Here is a 22966-nt window from a genome sequence, read left to right on the forward strand (position 1 = left end):
TATACTGTGGGTGTTACAGTGGGAAATGCAGACAGCTAGCTCACTACCAGGCGGCAGATCGGCTCCGTCCCTCACTGGCTGAGTTTGGGCCTCTCCACCACAAAAGACAGACTTGGGGTAGATGATCTCTAAAGCCTCTTGGAAGGGCTCACATCCCGTGATTGATTTACCATGCGACTTTTCATTGTGATGCGGGGCCCTTTCCCTACGGAGTGCACACAGATTTTGACTGCTCTCCAGCGGTTCCCCAACCACTCACCTGAGATCCCAGGACCACAGCTGGCCTTGGGAAGCACTTCCTAAACAGAGGTCATTGGTACCCCAGCCAGTACTCCATGCAGAGCTGTTCTAACTGCAGCCTGTTGACAGACTGGCCTGATGATGCTCCTTACACGCAGGGAGTGGCCTCACGTATCAGATCAGCTCAACGACAGTAAAATCACCAATCCTCCCAGTGGTATTTCTTAGATGAATTACCAACAGGCTTAATACAACGGGTAGGATGGCACTGAAGTCACATGCTCTGCCTGCAACTATGCACTTATAAAGGGGAGACTCCCCCGGGCGCCTGGGCGGCTCTGTCGGTGAAGCATCTGACTTTGGCTCAGGTCATGATCTCACGGTTCCCGAGTTTGAGCCCCGCATTGGGCTCTGTACTGACAGCTCCAAGCCTGGAGCCTGCTTCGGATTCTATGTCCCTCTCTCTCTCTGTCTCTCCTCTGCTCGTGCTCTGTCTCTCTTTCTCTCAAATAAACATTTAAAAAATAAAAATAAAGGGGAGACTCCCCAAATCTGGGGGTGGCACGCCCTTGTCCCCATCTCTGTTCTTTAGTCCACTTGCCCTGCCCCCAAGGCCTTTTATCTGCCCTTCTCTCCTCCCTGCCCCCCTCCTCATGTTCCATGGACACCCCAAGCTTGTGGGTCATTCTCACCGGTTGAATTTCTTTGGAACTGAAGAAATTCAGCTTTAGAGTTGTGTAAAGGGCTATGCTGGGGAATTTTTATTTTAAGGGATACAAAAAGCAAAAGAAACACTCGAGTCGCAAAACATTCACATTAGAAGTCACAGCACCTTGGCTCCTTATATCACAGAAACCCAGAGGGGAGGTCACTTGACCAAAGTCAGCCAGCCCCAAAGCAGAGCTCAGGGCTCCGGATTCCCAGCAAAGGGTGCATTTCTGTTCCACTGCTCTGCTCGGCCATGAATGACTGAATTCTAGGATGCTCGGCTCCCCACCAAGAACGCACGCTTCAAAGCAAAGGTGCCAGAAGGAAACATTAAACAGACACCAAACTCCCCTCTGTTATATACTGGAAAGCACGACTCTAGGATATTTTTAGTGAGTGAATGTGGTCAAACTCAGGGACGAAATGAAGCTCAGCTTGAAATCATGAAGCTTAACTTAATACACCTCACCCTGTTTTTGGCATCGTGGTTCACTCTGTTCCCCCCTTTTTGGTACTTTGCAGTTTATATAATTATAAGACTGGAAATCTATCATACCAGCTGGGCAAGGTACACTATAAATGTGCTGGAATAAAATATCGACAGAGATTTAATTATCACGCTGCTCATGCTTTTTAAATAACAGCATGTCAGCACTTCCATAAACCGATTTGCATTACGTTAAAATTAATGGACTGTAAGCCCTGCTCCTGGTAAAACAGGACCATACCCTCCCCGTCCTTCTCTCCCACCTAAATTCCTGTCTGAGACCAGCTGCTTTCCTAGCAGCTCCCCTAGACGGGTGGGCACCGAACCTCCCCTCAAGTACGAAGCACCTGCTGCCTCTAAGAGTGAGGACCCCCGTCCTATTCCAGACACAGCCACGGCCTCGTCCTGTTTCTCCAAAAGCACGTGAAAGCACAACAAAATGGAAAGCTGACCGTGTGACTCATCTCTGAGCAATCCTTTCTCCACAGCAGTTATTGACCAGGGCTGGCTGTGGCCCACTTTCACCTGTGAGAGTGCCGTCGGGTGAAGAGAAGATGCCCCCTCCCAGAGATGAGCAGCTCAGAGAACATACAGGACTGCGAGGCCAATGGCCTGCGCTCCGGGGCTGGGGTCGCTGCAGGTGCTTGGTGGGCAGGGAAGCGGTGACAGAAGTTAGTGGCCGTGTCTTCAAGGAGTTTGTCAACAGAGGGAGGTGGGGAGACGGAACGGCATGTGGAGAAGTGAGCAAGTTCAAGTCTCCAGTGTTTTCCAGGGAGCGGACATGTGCACATTTGAATGAAGAGGGAGAGAACTGAGCAAGGGGTGGAGGTGAATACATAAGAGAGAACCAGTTAAGAAAGGGGCACATTTTCGGGTGCTTTGCTGGCCTGAGCACCTCTACATCCAGTTTATCCTGTGGACACCCTGTACCTAATTTAATCCCCATATGTCAGAGTCGCCTCACTTTAAATTAGAATGCCAAACTTCAGAGAGGTAAAATATTTTGTCTATGATCTTACTGCTAAGAAGCACCGACCTGGGATCTGAACCCAGGTTAGCCTGACTCTCATGTCCCGGTTTCCCTACCGTTCTGTTCCAGAAAGCCCTGGGGGACAGGATAGACTTGAGCTCACAGATAGAAAGGATGATCTAGAAAAAGAGTATTTATGTCTCAAATCCAGAATGGGTAGATATAGAAACTACAGTACAAGATCTGACTGTAAAGGAAAGTAAATTTCATGGCTAAAACATGAAGCCCTACCTATCCATACTAGAGCGCTGCCCCCTGTGGAAGGCCTTACCTCTGGACAATGGGCACTCACTGCAAAGATGCTGTTGCCACTCAAAACGTTCACATGACTCTTTGTTAAAATGGAGTTTTGGAATATATGGCACATTCCTTGAAATGGCTTGGTGGCAAAGTTGTTCATCCTTTGGGACCAAATCGGGAGCAAAATATTATAGTGAGAAGGGCAGATTTTACTTAAAGGCCATTGGGATTAGGTGTAATTACAAAATAGAGAAACTTTATCTTCTATAGTTCCACCTAGCTCTGCTCTCAAGCAAGAGCTAAGCTCCAAGCTGTTTTTTGGAGTGGGGCTCTCAGTGGAGCATAGACTCTCAAAGTATCTCTGTTGAAAGACAGAAGCCTCAAGATTTGGTGAGCAGATGTTCCGAGGGAAGGCAAAGGGAAAAGAGAGGAGGGCGTCGACATTCTGAGATGTAGCATCTCAGACATCCAGGACTTGTCGATGTGGTCCTCAGACCAGCCACATCAGCACCTACGGGAGCTCATTAAAATGCAGTCTCTCAGGTCCACCCCAGGCCCACTGAGTCAGAATGTCTGCATTTTTATACCATAAAATGTAGTTCTGCTGCCTGCTAAGATTTCATAAGCGCCAGCCTAGAGAAGAAAGCCCTGTGACAAGGGTTAGGTATTGAGGAACTGGAAAGACAATCTGGAATCAAGATGCCCAGGAATGCCCGAAGAAGCAAGCTTTTCGAAAGCTCAGGTAAGCAGGTGTTGGAGGCCTCTCATTTTATTTTATTATTTTTATTTTTATTTATTTATTTATTTTTTACAAATAGTTTATTGTCAAGTTNAAAAATATGGAACGCTTCACGAATTTGCGTGTCATCCTTGTGCAGGGGCCATGCTAATCTTCTCTGTATCGTTCTGATTTTAGTATATGTGCTGCCGATGTGAGCACAGGACTCTCATTTTATAAATACTGCAATGATGAGTCCAAGAATGTCCATGAGATTCTCAGTGTTAATATTCTGTTGCATTTGCAGACCAGGTATCCTAGATGGTCTGGGGCAATGAGGATGGACCGATGGGGGTTGTAGATCAGTACTAAGGGGTGAGATTAGTGAAATCAAGTTACTGCCATGTGGGTATGAAGGCAGCCTAGTTAGTGTAAAGGACTGTCAAGTGTTTTGATGGCCCAGCTGATCATCTGAATGAAAACTTTGGCTGAAGTCAGGATGAGGGGCGATCAGGGAAGGATCAATGTCAAATTAGGAGAGGAAAAGAGTGGGTTTACACAGTATATGCCAGACCAACAGAACTGTGATAATGAAAATGTTCCATACCTACACTACCAAATATGGTAGCCACCAGCCACGTGTAGCTACTGAACCCTTAAAATATAGCTAGCACAACTGAGTCACTGAATTTTAAATTTTATTTAATTTTCATTAATTTAAGCTGAAAGAGCCACACGTGACTATTGGCTACCATATTGAGTAGCACAGGTATATATAATCACCACGGATAAGAAACCAGCCCTTGTGCCTGCCTCAGGCCCAAGGAGGACCAGCAGGATCCCATTCAGGGAAGCGTCACTGATAGGACCCTAAAGAACCAGGGAAGGTATGAGAAAGGTTTGAATGAGTACATGCAGACATATAAAAAATTGACATCATGATAGAGTCAAACTCTTTGACTTTATGAGTGTGTATTCAGGGGGCCAAGCAAGATGCCCATCTGGTGGGGGTCTGGAGGAAGGTGCCAGAGCCCGAGGGGAAGGAAGATGGCATTCACATGGGAGGGTGATCTGGCATCGAATGGACATTCACACAGAGCAGGGGTAATGGTGGCAGTGGGAAACTGATTACACTCAGGGTGACTGAGCAAATAAGTCAATAAATAAAGAATAATTGGAGCTAGATTTCTCATCTTCAAGGAAGAGAGGTACTAATATGGAAAGAGCATAAAATGAACCTTGTTTCGTTGGACTGCCACTTGAGTTTGAGTGTGAACGCATAATTTTCATTATTTACAGACCTATACAAAAGTGAGTATAGATGGAAATATGTGGTAAAATTACCTAGCTCTGTGGACTGCGAGGGCCTGGGAGCAGCAACATCCCAAGAGCAATAAGCACACCTATTTTCCAGACTGTGGCTTCTAAATACCATTCTCCACTACAATGAACAAGGTTTCCTTGGAAAAATGACTGATTCCAGGGTTGGGACTCAAAAATGTACAATATAAGCTTGTATAAAATGTATAATATGTTTTATGCCAGAAAGTTGAGGAAGCACTTCTAGAATGAGGGAGACACATCAGAAAAGAATAGGAGCCAGGCTCACAGGACTACACATATGCAAACCGGGACAATTTGAGCCCCCAAATAAGGAACGATAGTAACACATCATAACCTGCTTGAGTAAAAGGGAAATCCATGTGTCCATACTAATATCAGTAAATATCTGACTGAATAAGGGAAAAACTGGACATCATGTGCCACCTGTTTGAATACAATAAGAACACACCAATCCTTCTGTGATTTTCCTGCCAATGAAGCATAACCTGAATGTATCATAGGGAAACATCAGATGGACCCAAACTGAGGGCCATTCTACATCATGAAGGGCCTGCATGCTTCAAATTATGTCAAGGTCATGAAAGTCAAGAGAAAAGTCTGAGAAACTGTTCCGGATTAAAGAAGACCAAAGGCATTCATTCACAAATAAAGATACCATGTGATTCTGAATTAGATACTTCTATGATAAAAACATTCTTGGGGCAATTGGTAGAAACCTGAATGATGTCTGACATATCTATGGGGCCAATGCACTGTAAGGGAAAATCTTTGGAGAAGTCTCAGAAAGATGTTCTTCTCTGGCAAAAAGAGAACAGTATGTGGGAATCTCTTCCCTTCCACCTGACACGGACATGTGTATGCCAAGCCTGCTGTCCATGGCTGTGGCAACCCTTTTGCCCACAGGGAAATGGCCCTAAAAACTCAGAGAAGCCAGGCTGACGTTGTTGAGCTACTAAATTAACAAGCCAACAAACTGGCTACCTCCAGATTTCTTGTTATGGGTGATTTACTACCAAATCCAAACTGTTGAAGTTAAAAAGAAAATTCTGCCAGTAGGCAGCACTGGTTCTTCTGCCTGCAGAAAGGGGCCAAATAGTTGAACGCTTTCTCCTACTATAGGCTGCTGTCCACCCCAGCCAATGGCTCCTTCCTGTATTTCAGCTTCCCATCCCCCACCTCCAGTCACTCAAGACTGGAGTTGCTGACTGACACTTGAAATGCCCTTCTGACTGGCAGGTTCCTAGGGTACAACTCCTCCTTATTTGACATCAGTCCCTCCCTTCACCCTACACACACACACACACACACACACACACACCACAACTACGTACTAAAACAGAACAAAAGCGTATCTTACCAGAACAAGAAATCACATATATAATTATAGCTTGTCTCAGATCCTGTGTAGACTGCAAAAAAGTCAATGATAAAGATGAAGAAAGTAGTTTTCTTTTGGACTTTAAGTCTCATGCTCTCTCCTCAGAATATTTCGCCTAGTGTGTAACCTGCATCCTCTTCTCACATTTCTACCTCACAACTGCATACATACTCAGAATCACTTCCCTGCCTTCACACCGAAAGGGGATCCTCCACCTCATCCACTCTCGACGACTGGGCCTGAGAGATCGATGTTGATACCACACCAACTTCAAGACCCTTCCCACAGCTCTGAACATTCTGGTAATCTTCAATTTGTTGGGTACATCTCATGCATAGGAACGGACCTATGGATGTAAGCATGGGAAATCCTCTTGACCACTCATGATACAAGCTGGCATTTCCAGAGCTTTTTTCTGATTATAAAATCATCAGAAACTTTCATTCAATTTACTATTTTTTCCTAAATTATCATGTTTGGCAAGAAACAACCAAAGATAAGCTAGGTGTCAGGAAGGGCACAGAGGATTGTTTTGAGCGGACTCCCAGCTCATACCCTGCCTGTGTGCCCTGGGAGGCAGCTTGCATGTTTCTGGGGAAGCTGTCAACCCTTCCCATAAGGTGGGCACAGAGGGGTGAATGCTGCCCCCTTCTCCAAAAACACATGGAAGCCCTAACTCTGGAAACTATGAAAGTGATCTTTTCTGGAAAAAGGCGTAAACCTAACTCCAATGATATGTGTCCTTTTAAGAGAGAGGCAGACGGAGATTCGAGTCACAGAGACACACAGAGACTATATGAAGACAGGGACAGAGAGTAATGTGTTCACAAGCCAAGGAAAGCCACCAGAAGCTGGGAGAGAGGCATGGGCTGATTCTTTCCCGAGCCTTCAGAACCAACCCTGCTGACGTCTTGATTTCAGGCTTCTGTTCTATGATGTGGCAAGAGAATAGACTGTGGTTGTCTTAATGTTTAAGCCACCAAATTTGTGGCCATTTGTTAAGCAACCCTAGGGAACTAATATGGCGGGTAAGGCAGTTCATTTAGGGGCGGGCTCTGTCCGGAGAGGAAATCGTTTTCTGTCTCAGTTATCATAACATCAGACCAGTAGGCACAAAGTCTCTGGCTACGTCCCTTCAGTCCTTTTCATAGGCACAACTGGAAACTAAGAGAAGAGATGGAGAGCCCTCAAACAAACGGGGACCTCAAACACCTTCTGAGAGCGTCTGACACCAAAGGCACCAGAAGGGAATTCGGCATGAGGAGGGGCACCCCTGCCGGGTGTCCTGGATCGGTGGCCTGGGCTGCGTTGGGCTTTGCGTATGGCCAAGGCTTGGCTCTTCTGCCCCCCACACAGCACTCCTGTTTTGAGAACAAAAGACAAGTATGTGGGAATCAGCCAAAGCTCCGTCAACCGTGCTGTGCCCGAGGGCCACTCTGCAGTCCTGCGGGGTCTACCCCTGTGGGAGCGCCCAGCACAAGGGCACAGGGAGACAGACGTGGGCAGGTAGGTGAGAAATCTAGAGATGCAGATACCAGGTCAATGGGAGGGCAAAGAAGGGACAGACTGATGTGACGACACTGCGCCTCTGTGGTCTCCTCTTTCCTATTCCCTGGTGTCCTCAGACTCGAGGTTCTCTACAAGGTCTGTAGGGGGGAGGGCTGTACCCTCATGCCTGGGACAGCACCCGCTTCTTTATTCACTTCACATGTACACCATGGATACTTTTCACCTCCACAACAGCCTCTACAACACCACCAGCCTCTCCCTGCCAGCTTCCCGGTGCACACTTTAAAATCTCATCAGCTATGTTACTTTTAAACTCCAGAAAGAAAATGGAATTCAGTAGATGTTATTAAAGAACATCTACTGACCCATTTTTACAAAAAAAACAAAACAAAAAACTCCTAAAAGCACTTTAGTCAATCAATCAATTGATATGTTAGTTTCTCCATCTGGACATCCAACCACCAACCCACTCATCCATCCTGTGTGTGTGTGTGTGTGTGTGTGCGCGCGCGCACGCGTGCGCGCACGTACGTGTGTGTCTGTATAAAATACATGCATCCGAAATGTCTGGAATTATGTTCACCTGCTGTTAACAAGAATTAGCTCTCAGTGGTGTGATTTGGCATAATTTTTTTACTCTCTTCTTGGCTCTCATCTGAATTATTTGAATTCTTTACTTTGGACACACGTTACTTTTAGAAAAAAATTAAGGCACTACAGTCATTATTCTAAAAGAAACATTAAAAGGGCTGTAAGTGGAAAGAGAAAGAAAGGAGAAGGAGAAGAAAAAGGAGACGTGGGGAAATGGAAGGGGAGGGGACTGGAAGGGAGGGAAGTGGCAGAGACGGAAAGCTGGGTGAAGCCATTATCTGTACGCCCACTTTAGGAACCCAGGGGCCCAGGGTAGGGCCTCCCATCCTGTTCTTACAAGTGACCCCCACAGAGAGCTAATGGAAGAGTCTATAGAGACTCAGTAGGGCCCAAACACCAACCACCTCCCCTACAAAAGAAAGCCTGGCAGCCATGGCCAAGGGCCATCCAAAGGGTGACGCCCTGGTAGGCTCCCAATGCTGTGGAACGGACCCACATCCTGCTTCCTCTAGCTCACTCTCTTGAGGATTTGATTTGAGAGGCCAGAAACTTTCAGCTACAGAGTGGATGATATTGTAGCCTCTTTGGTTCAAGCTCCCATTCAGAGTTCCAGGACCACCACCACATCTTAGACTTCAAAGTGACCTTCAACAAGTCACTATATCTCTCTGAGCCTCAGGTTCCTCATCTAGGAAATGGGGACATGAGACCCACTCTGGCAAGGTGCTGAGCCCAAGTGTACAGGACACAGGCAGGCCCCACGGCTCTTGCTCGGCAAGCACACAGCCCAGTAAGAGACCCACAATGCAAAGCAAATCAGCACAGATCTACTGATCCTGTGGTAAGCTGCAAAGATAATGGAGCCTGAAAATTCAGATCAGCAGCATAATAGTTAAGACCTATCAGGGCATCTGGCTGGCTCAGTTGGTTAAGCGTCCACCTTCGGCTCAGGTCATGATCTCACAGTCTGTTGAGCTCGAGCCCCACATCGGATTCTGTGCTGACAGCTCAGAGCCCAGAGCCTGCTTTGGATTCTGTGTCTCCCTCTCCCTCTGCCCTTCCCCAACTTGTGCTTTGTCTCTCTCTGTCTCTCAAAAATAAAAACATTAAAAAAGTTTTTGAAAAAAGAAAAAACCATAACTAAGACCTATTGAGCAATGTGTTTCACACTTCATCATTTAATCCTCATAACGGCCCTAAGAGGTGGGCACTTCAATTACTCCCCTTTTATAAATTAGGAAACTGAGGCACAGGAGGTTAAGAACTTGGCCTCCGTCACAAAGCTGGCAGATGGTAGCATTTTATTTTAATTCAGTCAGTCCATCCCCTAAACACTATGGCCTATGCTTACTCTAACAAATAACCTGTGGCTTTCATTTTCGGCGAGGTTACATCTCTAGATAGGAACGAGGCATGCAAACATACATAAAAGAATGCACTGTCATCGGTTTAAGAAGACACGTGTGCAAAGCACAGAGGTAACTGGAGGCTAATAACCAAATACCCGAGAGGGTCAGGGAAGATTTCCTCGAGAGGGATGAAACTCAATCTTGGTTTTGAAGGATGAAGGGGAGTTTTTCTGAGTTAAAAAAAATACATCAAAGGTAGGCCCAGACAGAAGCAATAGTTTGGGTAGGCAGAGGAGAAAAGAAAGAAGGAAGGAAGGAAGGAAGGAAGGAAGGAAGGAAGGAAGGAAGGAAGGAAGGAAGGAAAAGGAAAGAAAAGAAAGGAAAGGAAAAGAAAAAAAAGCAAAGCAAAGCAAAGCAAAGAGACAGCATAGAACATCAAAAACGTTTAATGGAGATCAAATCAAACACTAAAAGCGCTAATGTGCTGTGCAGAGGAGCACACAGCACCCAGAGGCAGTGACACCTGGGGCTGGAGACCAGGCTGACCAGAAGATGCAGGGCAAGGGCCGGACAGGATGGCCCGAGAAGGCGTGAGACGCAGAGGGGCCAGCAGCTGGAGGAAGATGCAGTGTGGCCGCCCTGCCAGGGACTCAGCGCTCATCCTGCATGCGCTGGCCGTCCGGGCTCCAGTGGCTTCTCCCTAGAGGAACAGAGGACAGAGGCCCCTAGGACAGATGGCCTTTTACTGAGAGCCCAGAACTACGACCTGGGTTTCCAGAGGCCTGCCCCAGCTCTGGCCTCACCGCACTGGAGACCTTGGTCTTTGCCAGGCCCACGCTGGTGGCTTGAGTTGGAGGGTTTTCCCTATTTTGTCCCATTTCCCCCTTTCTCTTACCTCCCACCAAGTGTTTGGCACCTCAAGAGGCTGCTTGTGGGCGCCTTGCCTTCCAATAACCCCAGTTTCCGGTGACAGATTAACCAAAGCCAAACAATAGAACTTGCCCCCAAAACAGAAAAAAAAAAAACGAAACCCCGGCCCTGCCTTGCTGCACACGCGTGCCTTTGGAAGTCCTCCGTCAGCTGCCTCCTGACCTCCCTGCCTCTCACCAAAGACACCAAAAAAGGAGAAATCAGAGATGAAGGAAGCTCGCATATTCATTTATAACAGTTCACATACTCTCCGCATTACCTCACAGCCCGATCCTAGGTTCCACACGTGAGTACAAACCTCATCTCTGAGGCCGGTTCAGACTCGGCTCCAAACAGAAGGGCAACACGTAAGGAAGACTGCTTTCGAGGGCCCCGGAGGCTCAGAGCAGGGGGCGCCTGGGCCGTCACCTAAGGAGTCACCTGTTGCCGGGCCCCCCAGCCCTGCAGGATTGGCTCTGGGTCACTCAGCTCATGAGGGAGACTCTAGAAGTCAAAGCTCACACTTTGGACTCTTCAAGGTTAACAACCATACGTTGAACCCCATACTTAGGGAAATAAGATGTCAGGATTTGAGGGTGGGGGTTGAGGGAGTTTAACAACAGCACAAGCAAGGAAAATATGAGCAGAGCCTTGGCCAGGACCCCTGGGTGTTTTACACACATAGTTGTCTTCATCCTCAGAGTTCTTCAAGGAGGTTATCCGTACCACCACTTTCTTTATCCAGGGAGGGAGCGGAGGTCAAGAAAGGCTCAGAGACTTGACCACAGTGAATCGGTGAATGAGAGGCCAGGTCAGACAGAAGTCAGTCACGGCCCACACTCAAATGAGTCATTCTGCCTACATGACATCGCATTCAGGAATCCCTTGAGTAACCGTCACCTCTTCCAGGGAGGCCTCTGGGGTTTGTCAACCCTCTCAAGGGCTTATCTGTGGCACCCAAAGGCCTCCCCGTGTCAAGCAGGGCCTTATCTTCCAGCCTGGCTGGCGCCTCAATGGACCACGGAGGGCCCAGGCTTCTGGGGCCTTCCCAGGGCTGAATAAAGACTTGCAGGTGGAGCGCGCCTGCCAGGGCAGAATGTCAGAGGGCTCTCTCACCCTGGCCCTGGCTCGGAAGCCTTTGAGTTATTAATCAGGCCAGACCAGTTTCTCCAGTTCCCGGCTAGGACAACTTTTTATGTGTTAACTAGTTGATTCTTGTAGGGTTTAGCTCACAAGGCAAGTATTTGTGGCTTTTCTCCTGGGGCAACACGCTGAACAAATAGGGCCGGCTTCCTCCCAGGTACCCTGGCTCCCTCGCTGCCGGTCCACCAACGGCCATGCGGCCCAGCTCTCCTCGGGTCTCACTGGGCTCTAGTGTAGCTGCTGGTCCCCCCGGGGCCTCCCTGCTGGGGCCACTGTTGATTCCACCTCTAGCCACCAAGGCTGGGGACAGTTCTCTCTTGGGCTGGGGACAGCCACTTCCCTTTTTTTTTTTTTTTTTCCAAGCGGTTCTTAGGGATGCAGCTAGAGAAGCATTATAGTGTGCGATCAAGCCACATCCACATCCATAGATGTCCTCTGACTGGCCCGGGACTAGGGTGGTGGTCACAGCCCTTCTTCCTCTCCTCGGCTGCCACCCCGCCATCACAGACACGTGTGTGGCCCCCACGCTCTTAGGTCTGGAAGGGCTGGGCCCCCAGGCAAATGAAGCCCTTGCAAATAACGCCCTAGACAGTGTGCCCTCTGTCTCCCCAGCACACAGGCTTTGACCGAAGCCCCCTCCAGCTGACTTCAATAGGCAGCATTTCCCCCTGATGAAAGTACGAAAGTGTCACCCATTTTGACAGGGCTGTATGCCATTCCTAGAATTTCACTTACTTCCGAGAGAAAAATTAGATTGGGCTCAAAATGCATCTGCTGCTTCAGAGACCGAATCTGAAGTACCAAACAAGAGGAAATAAGTTATGAATTAGAAAGATGTTTTGAGGCACAGAAATGACGAATGACAGGCTGGGGTTTTAAATCATGTCTTACAGAAATGTAATATTTTTATGCCTTTTAAAACTGTCTGATTCCACGAGAGCTATTGTTTCTTTGCATATGTGGTACTTCGGAACAAGCTGAGACACGGTGAAATGTGGAAGGTCATTAATGACCAGGGGTAACACCAACTGTACTTGAGATTGATCTTCAACTTTAAGCAAAACAATCACACCCAAATGACTGCTTTAATTTTTTCCTTAAATGTTAAAAGGACAAAAGTCATTGCTATAAATATTGCCCGTCAGAAATTTTAACTTTTCAGCGACTGGAGTTTGAATTTTCTCTTATGTTCAAATAGAAACTGAACTTCAGATTTAACAAAATAAAAGTATTAATGTATTGATCATTACATTATTACACTGATGTATTAATACATTAATGTATTAATCATTGATCATACCACTTTTTTCCAGGTATCATTTAGGCTCTCACCACGCAGGTTGGAAATTTTATTTTTATATCAAAAGTTGAAAGGCAATTGCCCTAAATCACTGAACTGATTACATAAGTTCTAGAAGCTTGTGCATTCGTGGGGGAGTGTATGCATGCCTCACACGTGTTGGAAATATGGCAGCCACGGCTTTCTTCCTCCGCCCTAACGGATTACGATGGAAAGGCCATCCACTGAGGTGACGTCACCCCAGTTTGAGGACTTTTTTTTTTCTTTTTATTGATTATGCTTTGTTACAGCCCAGCTACTTCGTTCGGCTTTGCACACCGTTCTCTTCAACCCAACCCCCATGCCCTTCTAGAAGAAGGGTGACCTCAAGTGGGAAACAATCCCCAGCATCTGCTTAGGGCTTTGATTTTGTGGGTTTATTTTACACATCCTAATTCTGCAGGAAACTCCCTGCAGATGTGGAGAAGCCCTCGATCACTGACCTCTTGTTAAAAGACAAACAGCCAGAAACCAGAAACATGACCGGGAAGATAAACAGCTGTGCAGGTCTCAGCTGCTTGCCAGAATGGCAACATCTTCAGAAACGAGCCTCATGTTCATTTTTACCAAGGCTGGGCCTTCAAGTTCCTTTGTTCAGTGAGAGACAGCAAAAGCACAGCACACATACCTTCCACCCCTTACCCACACCAGTGACAGACATCACTAATCAATTACTGTAACCTGTCCTTTTCCTCTGAGCCTGAAGTCCCAGAATTCTTCTCAAAGAGGAGTCCAGCCAGACTCCACAGCACCAGATGAAATCTATTTGCCATCCTGGGAGTCTAGGTGCTAAAGGATGAGGATTATACAAAAATCCTCATGGGGTACGAGGAAGGAGATACTTTATTCAAGTCCTAAACAGAGTAGGAAGTGCTGTTTCATTGAAGCACCATATCTAAACCCAACACCCTTGATTTAAGCAAAGGACCATCAATTAAAAGAAGATGCTGGTGCTGGTGACTATTTGCATTAACTGGATGTGAGCTCTGTGCCAGGCACTGCGCCAAGCACCTCTCCTGTATTGTCTCATTTAATTAATCAAAGATGACTCTGATGTTAACATGACCCAGGATCCAAGGCTCATTTCTCAGATCCAACATGTTTCACAGATGAATATAGCAACCGTCACAGGACAGCTGTGTGCCAAGAGTGCTCTCACCCTCCCAGGACCTGAGCTCCATTAATTCTGCTCAAGAAGGAGGGCCTTCCTGAAATCCAGTGCAGCTCTGACCCATCTGCTCCAGTCTGTCACTTAGCCACATTCTATTTCTCAAAGTGCAGCTTCAAAAAGCAGCAGGCTCCATTACATAGTCAGACTTTGCCCCAGATGGACAGTGCAGCTTTCAAGAAGAATATATACAGTTTCTGTCTTCCATCTACCATATCTGCCGGCATTTCTGAGAGCTCTAAGGGCCACAGATCTATCTAGCTGTAGATCCAGATGATGCCAAGGGCTTCATCTCAGAGAATTGGAGAGAGAAGGAAGCTATGGTGTTTCTTCTCCCTGGCCTGGGTCAGAATTCTTTACCCCCATGGGCCAGCATTCGGCCGTAGACGTGGCCAATGCCAACTCCAGCCCTCGGGGATTCTCCTGGGTACCAGCCTTGCACCAGCTGCCCCCAGAGCTGGGGAGCGAGAAAATAACAAGAATGATGATGAAAATAATAAAAATGAGAGTTACCAATTTTACTGGGTGCTTAGTAAGCGCCCAGGAAATGTGCCAAATGCTTCACATACGCTCTCATGCTTAATCCCCAAACTCTTCTATGACCTGTTAATTCAGAAAGGCTGTTGCTGATTATCTCTTGGAAGAAGGGTTCTAGGGAGACCATGTGTTGGTTTTAAAACCGGGATTCTGGCGACATCCTTTAACTGTGTTTCCCCATTTGCAAGGAGCGAATTCCCCTTGTTTGTCCATAGTACTATTCTTCCATAATGCGAATTCTAAATCTTAAAAAACTGTCTTTCTTTAAATGCTTTCATCCACTGAATTCACAAGGACAACAGCGGGCTGGGAGGTTATGAGCTTCTTGAGGGCAGAGGTTGTGTCTTACTCATCCCTGAGTTCTACATATTTGGCATAAAAGAGCAGAGAAATGTTAGTTGAGGATAAAGGATCAGAGGGTGGGAGGGGAAGGAACGCAGAAGCCACAACGTTCTGTAGTAGTGTCTTGCCAGCTAAAGTCCACGCTTTTTCAACAAGCGTCTACTAAGCCTAACGAGAAAGAAAGGCTTGTGTCTGCTTTGGTACTGCCTTAAAAATTGGGGGTTTGATGCAAACACTACCTCTATGGAGACGGAAACAGCACTGAGTAAAGATTGAACCAAAGACTTACTAAGTGTCCTCCAGACCAGCTGCAATACCTAGCGCCCTGGGTCTGGCTAATTCTTGGGAAAGTTAGAAGTACCCACACCGATGCCATGGGAATGTCCCCTGGTACCACTGCCCTTCTGCATAGTACCAGTTGCCAGCCACTCAAACCCACACTCTTCCTGCCCAGAACTGTAGATGCCAGAATGACAAGGCTCCTGGCCAAGAAAAAGACAAAGGCTCGGCCTAATGAGAGCATGTGGAGGGTGAGAAACTCAAGCTGAGAGGCCCCCACTTCAGAAATGGGAAGCTGATACGGGCAGCTGTTTGGAATCCTGGTGGGCAATCTCCCAAGCCCATGACACATTAAAGGTCTCAAGCAACGGGACTTCAGGTTGGCTGGGACCCACCCCCCAGAAACCATACCTGAGAGTTGAGCCTACGCACACTCCTCCCGACGCCCTGTAAGCCTAGAGATCCCCGAGGAAGGGGGCCCACGCTCCCGGTCTGACCTGTAAGAGGTCGGGATGACCTCACATCCCATCCTGCTTCTTCAGGCAGGAAGCACGACCCGCAAGGGCTCCCTCCACCATGACCTTGCAGCCAGCCAAGAGGGGCGATGTCCTTCTCGCCCTGGCATCCCAGGCTCCGCCGGAGGAACACTACTGTTAGGGTGACCTAACAGTGAGGTGGGAGGGGACCCTCGAGTGGAATCTGGGAGAGCTAGACTGGACCCCAAGCTAACAGTTTTAGTCAATGGATTCACCACTGCAGCATTTAGCGGGAGTCTCCTGTGGACCCGGCAAGTTCCAGGTACTGCTGACACGGCACAGACAAAACAGACAGCTGTCATCAGGGGTAACGATCCCCTACCTTAACCTCGTGATGGCCACTGGGTTGTGCAAAATGTTAACATCACGAGACTTGAACTTGGTTACAAATCCCAGGCATAGTGCATTCTAACTGCGTGACCTTGGGTGCCCAACTTCCCTGGGCTGGTGAGGAGGATTAAATTAGGGAGCCATTTGGAGGCTCAGGGCTTGACCCTGAACAGGGTCCAGGCCTCCGGACCTGGGGTTCCTCCTGCTATATCCACAGTCTAGAGTTTCCATCCATGCATGCACCCATGCACACGTACACATCATCCTTAAAATAAGACCTGACGTCCTCTACATATTTGATCTTGCTCGGATCCTCATGGCCACCTGCAGTGTAGACATTCGTGGCACCCGTGAAAATGACTGTCATGTGCAGACCGCCCACTCCAGGAGGCATTAGCAGACTAAAGGCCCCAGCTGCTGGGCGCTGAAATCCATCACTGAAGCAAGCACTGGCACTTTGCTGAGCTTCCCAGGGGCAATAGCTGAGCCGGGTGGGGGCAGAGGTGGGGGGAGGGGGTGGGGACAGAGACAAATCTGTTCCCAGGAGACACAGATGCCTCTGACCACGGACTCTGACTCCAGGGCTCCCCCATACGTCCTAGTTGAACACTTCTTGGAAATCCAGGAACTCCCTGCCGCCCCCACCCAGCTTTCCCTCCTTTCCTCTTTGAATCAAGAACAGACCTGCACTGCTGTCTGACCATTCTCTTAGCCTGTCCGTTTCCCCTAATAAATTCCTTACATTTAATCCTGTCTTGGTGTCTGCTTCTTGTAAGACCCTGACAAACAGAATCATACAATCCCTGTTTTACAGATGGGGAGGCTGAAGGTCAAGGGGCAGGTATTAGCCCACTGTCACACAGGGGCAGGGAAATGAGCAATGATTTAGGATCAGCTCTTCGTGAATCTAAATGGCACGGATGCTTCCTGCCTCTCCACTGAGAGCCCTGCGGATGGATGGGCTCCAAGGTGTTATCTGTGAAGCTGTACGCCCCTCCCCAGGTCCCGCAACTGATTAGTGGTGGGCCAAGACCAGAGCCCAGGTTTTCAGCGCGCAAGTCTGGGACTCCTCCTCCCTCCCCGCCACGCTCCAGAGCCAGACCGCATCGGAGGCGGCCCAGCTACGCGAGCCTCTGCGGGTCAGCCCGCCCCATGGTGCCTGCAGAGCCACAGCAGGTTTTTGCATTTAGTAAGTGTGTTTGGAGACAATCATTTCATAAAAGCTAATCCACTCTGAGTCGGAGCCAGCCGCGACTGATAACTCCAAGTTTCCCCAAATACGGAGTTCAGATGCAAAGCCACATTTCTTCCCAGTGATCTGGCCGCCGGAGACCTGACTGTCTTCAGATGCAACCGAGTGTGCGTGTGTCCACATCCAAATTTTCTTGGCCTGCCCCCGTCGGGGATTTCAGAGCTGCTTCCCCAATGCCAGGAGCAGCCTGACGAAGGGCAGCCACCCCTCCGTCACCATCACAGGCCAAACACCTAGGTGGCTGGGGGAGATGCCCAAACACCACCTCAGGAAAACCAATCAAGGCCGTCTAAATGACTGTAGCAGAGAGATGGGAGCGGAGACAAACAGCTTTGCCGGCCAGGGGCCACCGGGCAGAGTGCAGTCAGGAGTCGAGCTCAGGTCTCTGACTACGCCCCAGAAGACACACAGGTGGGAGAGCAAATTAGCACGGCCTTCCTCCCCCCTCGCCAGGGCCAGACGGCAGTGACCGCCGCTAAGCGGGCTTGTTAGGGACTGGTCCATTCCAACCTCTGCTGTGTCAACTGATGTCTGTTTTATTTTAAGTTACTCACTGAACTAGCCTCGCTCTCTCTCTTGGCAGCCAATGGAGCATGGCCAAGTGACGGCTGCAGCAGAGGCACAGACAGAAAGTGAGAGAAAGAGAGGTGGTTTAGAAAATGGTATTTTTGGGGGCGCCTGGGTGGCTCAGTCAGTTGAGCATCCGATTTCGGCTCAGGTCATGATCTCACGGCTTGGGAGTTCGAGGCCCGCATAGGGCTCTGTGCTGATAGCTCAGAGCCTGGAGCCTGCTTCAGATTCTGTGTCTCCCTCTCTCTCTGCCCCTCCCCTACTCACACTCTGTCTCTCTCTCAAAAATAAATAAAGATTAAAAAAAAAAAAAAGAAAACAGCATTTCAGAGCCGAAGGAACACAGTGCAAGAAGCACTCTCTCCAACCGGGTCCCAGAAGAACAGAGAAGGCAGGAAGGAAAGAGCTAACAGCAAGGGCTTTGCTGTGTGCCAGGTACAGTGCAAACTGAGTTACGGGCATTATGTCATCTGACCCTCATTGTGCCTCTAGATGACTGATGCTATGATCATTTCCATTTGACAGAAGAAGAGACTGAAGTTCCGAATGGTAAAGCAGTCCTCTAAAGGCCTCCCACCTAATAACTGGTTGGGCCCGGACTTTAACACGTCAGTCTAACTTTAGCCCTTACTTTATCAACCATAATAACATAGCATGCCCTGTGTTTACTGAACGCCCACGGTGTGTGCTCAATGTTTTAATTACATGAGCTCATGAACTTCTCACAGTAACCTTACAAAATATTGTTGTCATACCCATTTGTGAGACGTGAGAACTAAGACTCAGACAAGTGGGTTTTAGTAAAGGTCATATAGTTAGTAAGGGGGGGGGGGCACGGCTGAAAGCAAGACGAAGTGGCTCCATGCACCAAGAGTATTTCTCATGGGTGCCCCTAGATGAGGCTGCAGCCACTCACTCCCCATGTGGCCCAAGAGGGCATAATACCAGCAATGATCCTGAATACTGACTGGGCATTTAAAGTGTCCTCAGTATGTAACTCAGCACTTTGTACAAATCATCTCATGAAAGCACTGCCACAGCCCTTGTCAGCTAAGTGGTGTTACCTTAATGTCACAACCTGAGGCTCAGAAAGGCAGGGTCACAAATGTAATCTGAGCAGAGCTGGAGTTCTACCTCAGGTCTGCCATACTGCCTGCCAACATGGCTTGTCACAGGAAATGACATCAACTCTTTCACCTTTCCACTCAAGTAAAGTATGTCTTTGGCTGAAGAATCCCTTCAAGGCAAGTTGTTAAGGAGACAGCAAAGGAAGTTTCTGGGTTTCATTCTGAACAGGAGCCCCTAAAAGAAACTTCTAGAAGTTACGGGCATGTGGGTCACCCAGAGGCCTGGCCCCTTTTCTCTCTGACTTGAACTTTTCTCAGGCCCAAGCCTCCCACAGTCGGCCTCAGATTTCCCAGGATGCGGCTCTGGCCTTTCAAGTCAGGAAGATTCTAGCCGAAGCCTGAACTCACACTCAGCCTGGCCCACTCCCTGTCGCCAGGCAGCCTTATTTTTCCGCCCAGGATGATGAATCCAACCTGTCAGGAAAACCAGGACTATTTTTAGCTTCTGACTGATTTTTATCTAAATTTAACTTTGGGCCACGGCACCAGCAGTTATGTCCAAAGGGCAGACAACGTTTTCATGGCAACACATCATAACGGACACTTGGTATTCATTTGTCAGGTGCCCTGGCTGTGCCTTAAGCTAAAATAAAGACACACCACTCTTCAGGGAAAGGATCTTGATCTTGCAGGACTAGAGTCACAGACCCTAGATATTATCCAGCCCCCTCCTTTTACAGATGAAGAAGCCGAGGCCCAGTGAGCAGAAGTGACCGGAACCCCAAAGCTCGCTTTTTCGCCACGACACCGCCTTGCCTCTAGGGACCACAGTGAACAAATCAGACGCAACATCTGCAGAGGGCCGTCCTTTTTTAATTTTATAAATCATAACATCAAGAGCTCAGGGTGTGCTGAACCCTGATCTCCGGTCAGCAGTGGTAACTGTCTGGTTCAGCATATTTAATAAGCCTGTGGAAAGTGGACTTTTTCCAAGGTTCAGAGTTTTTAAAAAGTTCCAATTGAAACAAGCCTGTGCGGTATGCTGTTCTCTCTCCCCTGCTAGAGTCTGGCTCCTGGGGAGGAGGGCATTCTCACTTTTATGCACTGTTCTAGCTCCGGAGCCCAGAATAGCACTTGGCACACAGTCGACCAACGATAAATATTTATTAAATGGCAGGCTAACTGAATAAGTGAACAAATGAGTAAACACGAGAAAGATAAGCTTTAGGCCGGAACTAACAATTGGTAGGTAGGGGAGAACAAAGCCACAGGCAAAATAAATTGACATTAACCTTTTCCCTTCTTCCCCCCAAGATATGCGGCAGACGAGGTCTTATAGGAGAATCAGATAAAGGGGGTTTGCTCAGGCTGAAATAAAAGGCAACCTGAAATGCTCAAATCGTCCACACAGATGGCTAGCCTGTATGACTGAAGACTGAATTCAAAGGAAAAAAGAGGGGTGCCTGGGTGGCTCAGTCGGTTAAGCAACTGACTCTTGATTTCAGCTCATGTCATGGTCTCCTGGTTCGTGAGTTTGAGCCCCATGTCTGTGCTGTCAGCACAGAGCCTGCTTGGAATCCTCTCTCTCCCTCTCTCTTTCTCTGCCACTCCTTTGCGCTCTCTCTCTCTGTCTCACAATAAATAAAATAAACATTAAAAAAAAAAGAAAAACAAATAGGACGGAGAGAAATTAACAAAGGAGAGCACAAGAATGCACTACACAGCCTGCAAGGAACATTGGGGTCACGGTGGATGTGACAGCCGAATGCACCCCTGTACTAAGCCTCTCCCTGGAGCCCGAATTCTTCATGTTTTCAGAGTCAGATCGCATCAGAGGACGCACGGCCAATCAGCGAGGCATTAAGAGCGTAGCTTTACTTTTTTGTCCCTTTCTTCATTTTAGTAACTACAGACTGTATTCGCTACAGTACATGTGTTTAAATTTTTTTTTTTAACATTTTATTTATTTCTAGGAGAGAGAGAGAGACAGCGTGAGCAGGGGAGGGTCAGAGAGAGAGGGAGACACAGACTGAAACAGGCTCCCGGCTCCGAGCTGGCAGTCAGCACAGAGCCCGACGCGGGGCTCGAACCCACAAACCGCGAGATCATGACCTAAGCGAAAGTCGGACGCTTAACCGACTAAGCCACCCAGGCGCCCCTCAGTACATGTGTTTAAACTGAGAAATCGCCATTCTCTCATAGGCACAACTGAATTAATGAATATATCCTGAGGCTCAGATGATATCAGGTGTCCCAGGCCCCACACTGTAACACATTTATTTTCACAACAAGGTCACTAAATACAAAAACACAAAAGGTTGTATTTGTGTATCTTTTAAGGCACACGATACGGGGAGTGAGGTGAAGAAAAAGCAGCAAGGCAAAAAGCAGGATTTATAAGAAAAGAAATCCAAATATGGCTTTATTTATTGAACGCCCGTCATATGTTCAGCACCACACCATAAAGGATTACGAGGGGGCAGGAGGGGATGCTGGGATTTGGGGTAAGAGAAAGCAGAGGAGATTCAAAAGATAAATATAACAGAATTCTTGACTTCACAGAGCTCTAATTTATTAGGGAGATAAAACAAACACATTCATGTATAAAATAAATATACATATTTAGCATATAAAAGCATTCGTGACCTGATTTATACATCATGTGATTCAGAAAGTTCCAGGAAAGTGAGCTCTAGGTGGTTCGGGGTCAGTCGGGGGGAGCTTCCTGAGAGAGGTGATCAGAACCTGGTGGAGGAAGGCTAAGATTTGCACTGGCAGGAGCTGCTGGACACAAAGGCGGGCGGCAGAACTCTGTGAGCCCCTCCGGAAGCATGGCAATGCGTGCATTTCGCAGGGGGACTGGGAGGCCACCGTAAACAATTAAGGGAGGACATGGAATAAAGAGTGGTCCAGAGGGGTGTTCAAGTTGTTAACTGCGTATCCCGTTCATGAGCACAACTAACGTTTACTGGGCCTGCCCACCACCAGCTGCTTTCACACACACTATCTCCTTTGACCATCACTGCCATCTGAGGGGAAGGTCTAGTGCCCATCGATGGGGGACAACAGAGGATCATGGGGACTAAACACCACAGAGCCGGTGAAGGTCAGAGGCAAAACGCTGCTCTCGGTCTGGCAGCCTCCCACCCCCTCTCTTCTCGCTATGCCTTCCCACTGCTGAATGAGTTTCATGCTGTCCAAAAAGAAGTGGCTGTAGTCTTTCCCTGACCCTGCATCTCAGCTACAGCAAAAGGCACTCTTGATTCCTATTAGCAATATAGGTTTTTACTTTTCCGTCATCACCATCATACCACCGCCACCACCATGATCATTGTCACTATTACCACCACCGCCGCCGCCATCAACATCATCACCATCAGCATCATCACCACCACCACCTGATACCATCAACACCATCTCCACCACCACCACCATCAACGTCGCAACCAATATCATCATCACCTCCGATGTTTTGAGTGTTTGCGCTGGACAAGATACTGGCTGTGGAGCAGGTATTAACATCAGACCCCTGACATGCACTGTCACCGAATCCTCACAACCACCTTCGATGGTATATGAACATCACTTTAATATCGCCCCTTTGCGGATGAGGAAACTGAGGCTTGGAGAAGTTAAATCACCTGCCCTAGGTCACATTAGTGGCCGAATCTGGGTTCAAACTGTGTCTTTCCTTCTCCCACGCCTTCTGCTTCATGCTATATACCCAACTGGCTAACCTCTACCCCTGGCAGCTTTGCGGAGTAGTTATATGAAATTATTAAGCAGATGTTCTTGCTCTACTAGAATGCAACATTTATTACCAAGGCGGAAACTGCTAGAGGATTTGCCGTAATGTATTTTACATGCATATCATTAGAATTACTCAGGGGTGAGAGGGAA

General features: G+C 48.0%; 1 non-coding gene across 1 annotated transcript; it reads right to left on the bottom strand.

The window, feature by feature from the left end:
* Positions 1 to 3538: 3538 nt before the first annotated feature.
* Positions 3539 to 3645, bottom strand: LOC144219106 (U6 spliceosomal RNA). The gene has a single exon (XR_013331309.1). It is a non-coding gene; the product is annotated as a U6 spliceosomal RNA (small nuclear RNA).
* Between the last annotated feature and the right edge of the window lie 19321 nt (positions 3646 to 22966).

Source organism: Crocuta crocuta, unplaced genomic scaffold (assembly GCF_008692635.1).
Source record: "Crocuta crocuta isolate KB4526 unplaced genomic scaffold, BGI_CrCroc_1.0 scaffold130, whole genome shotgun sequence".
In the NCBI taxonomy this organism is placed as follows: Eukaryota; Metazoa; Chordata; class Mammalia; order Carnivora; family Hyaenidae; genus Crocuta; species Crocuta crocuta.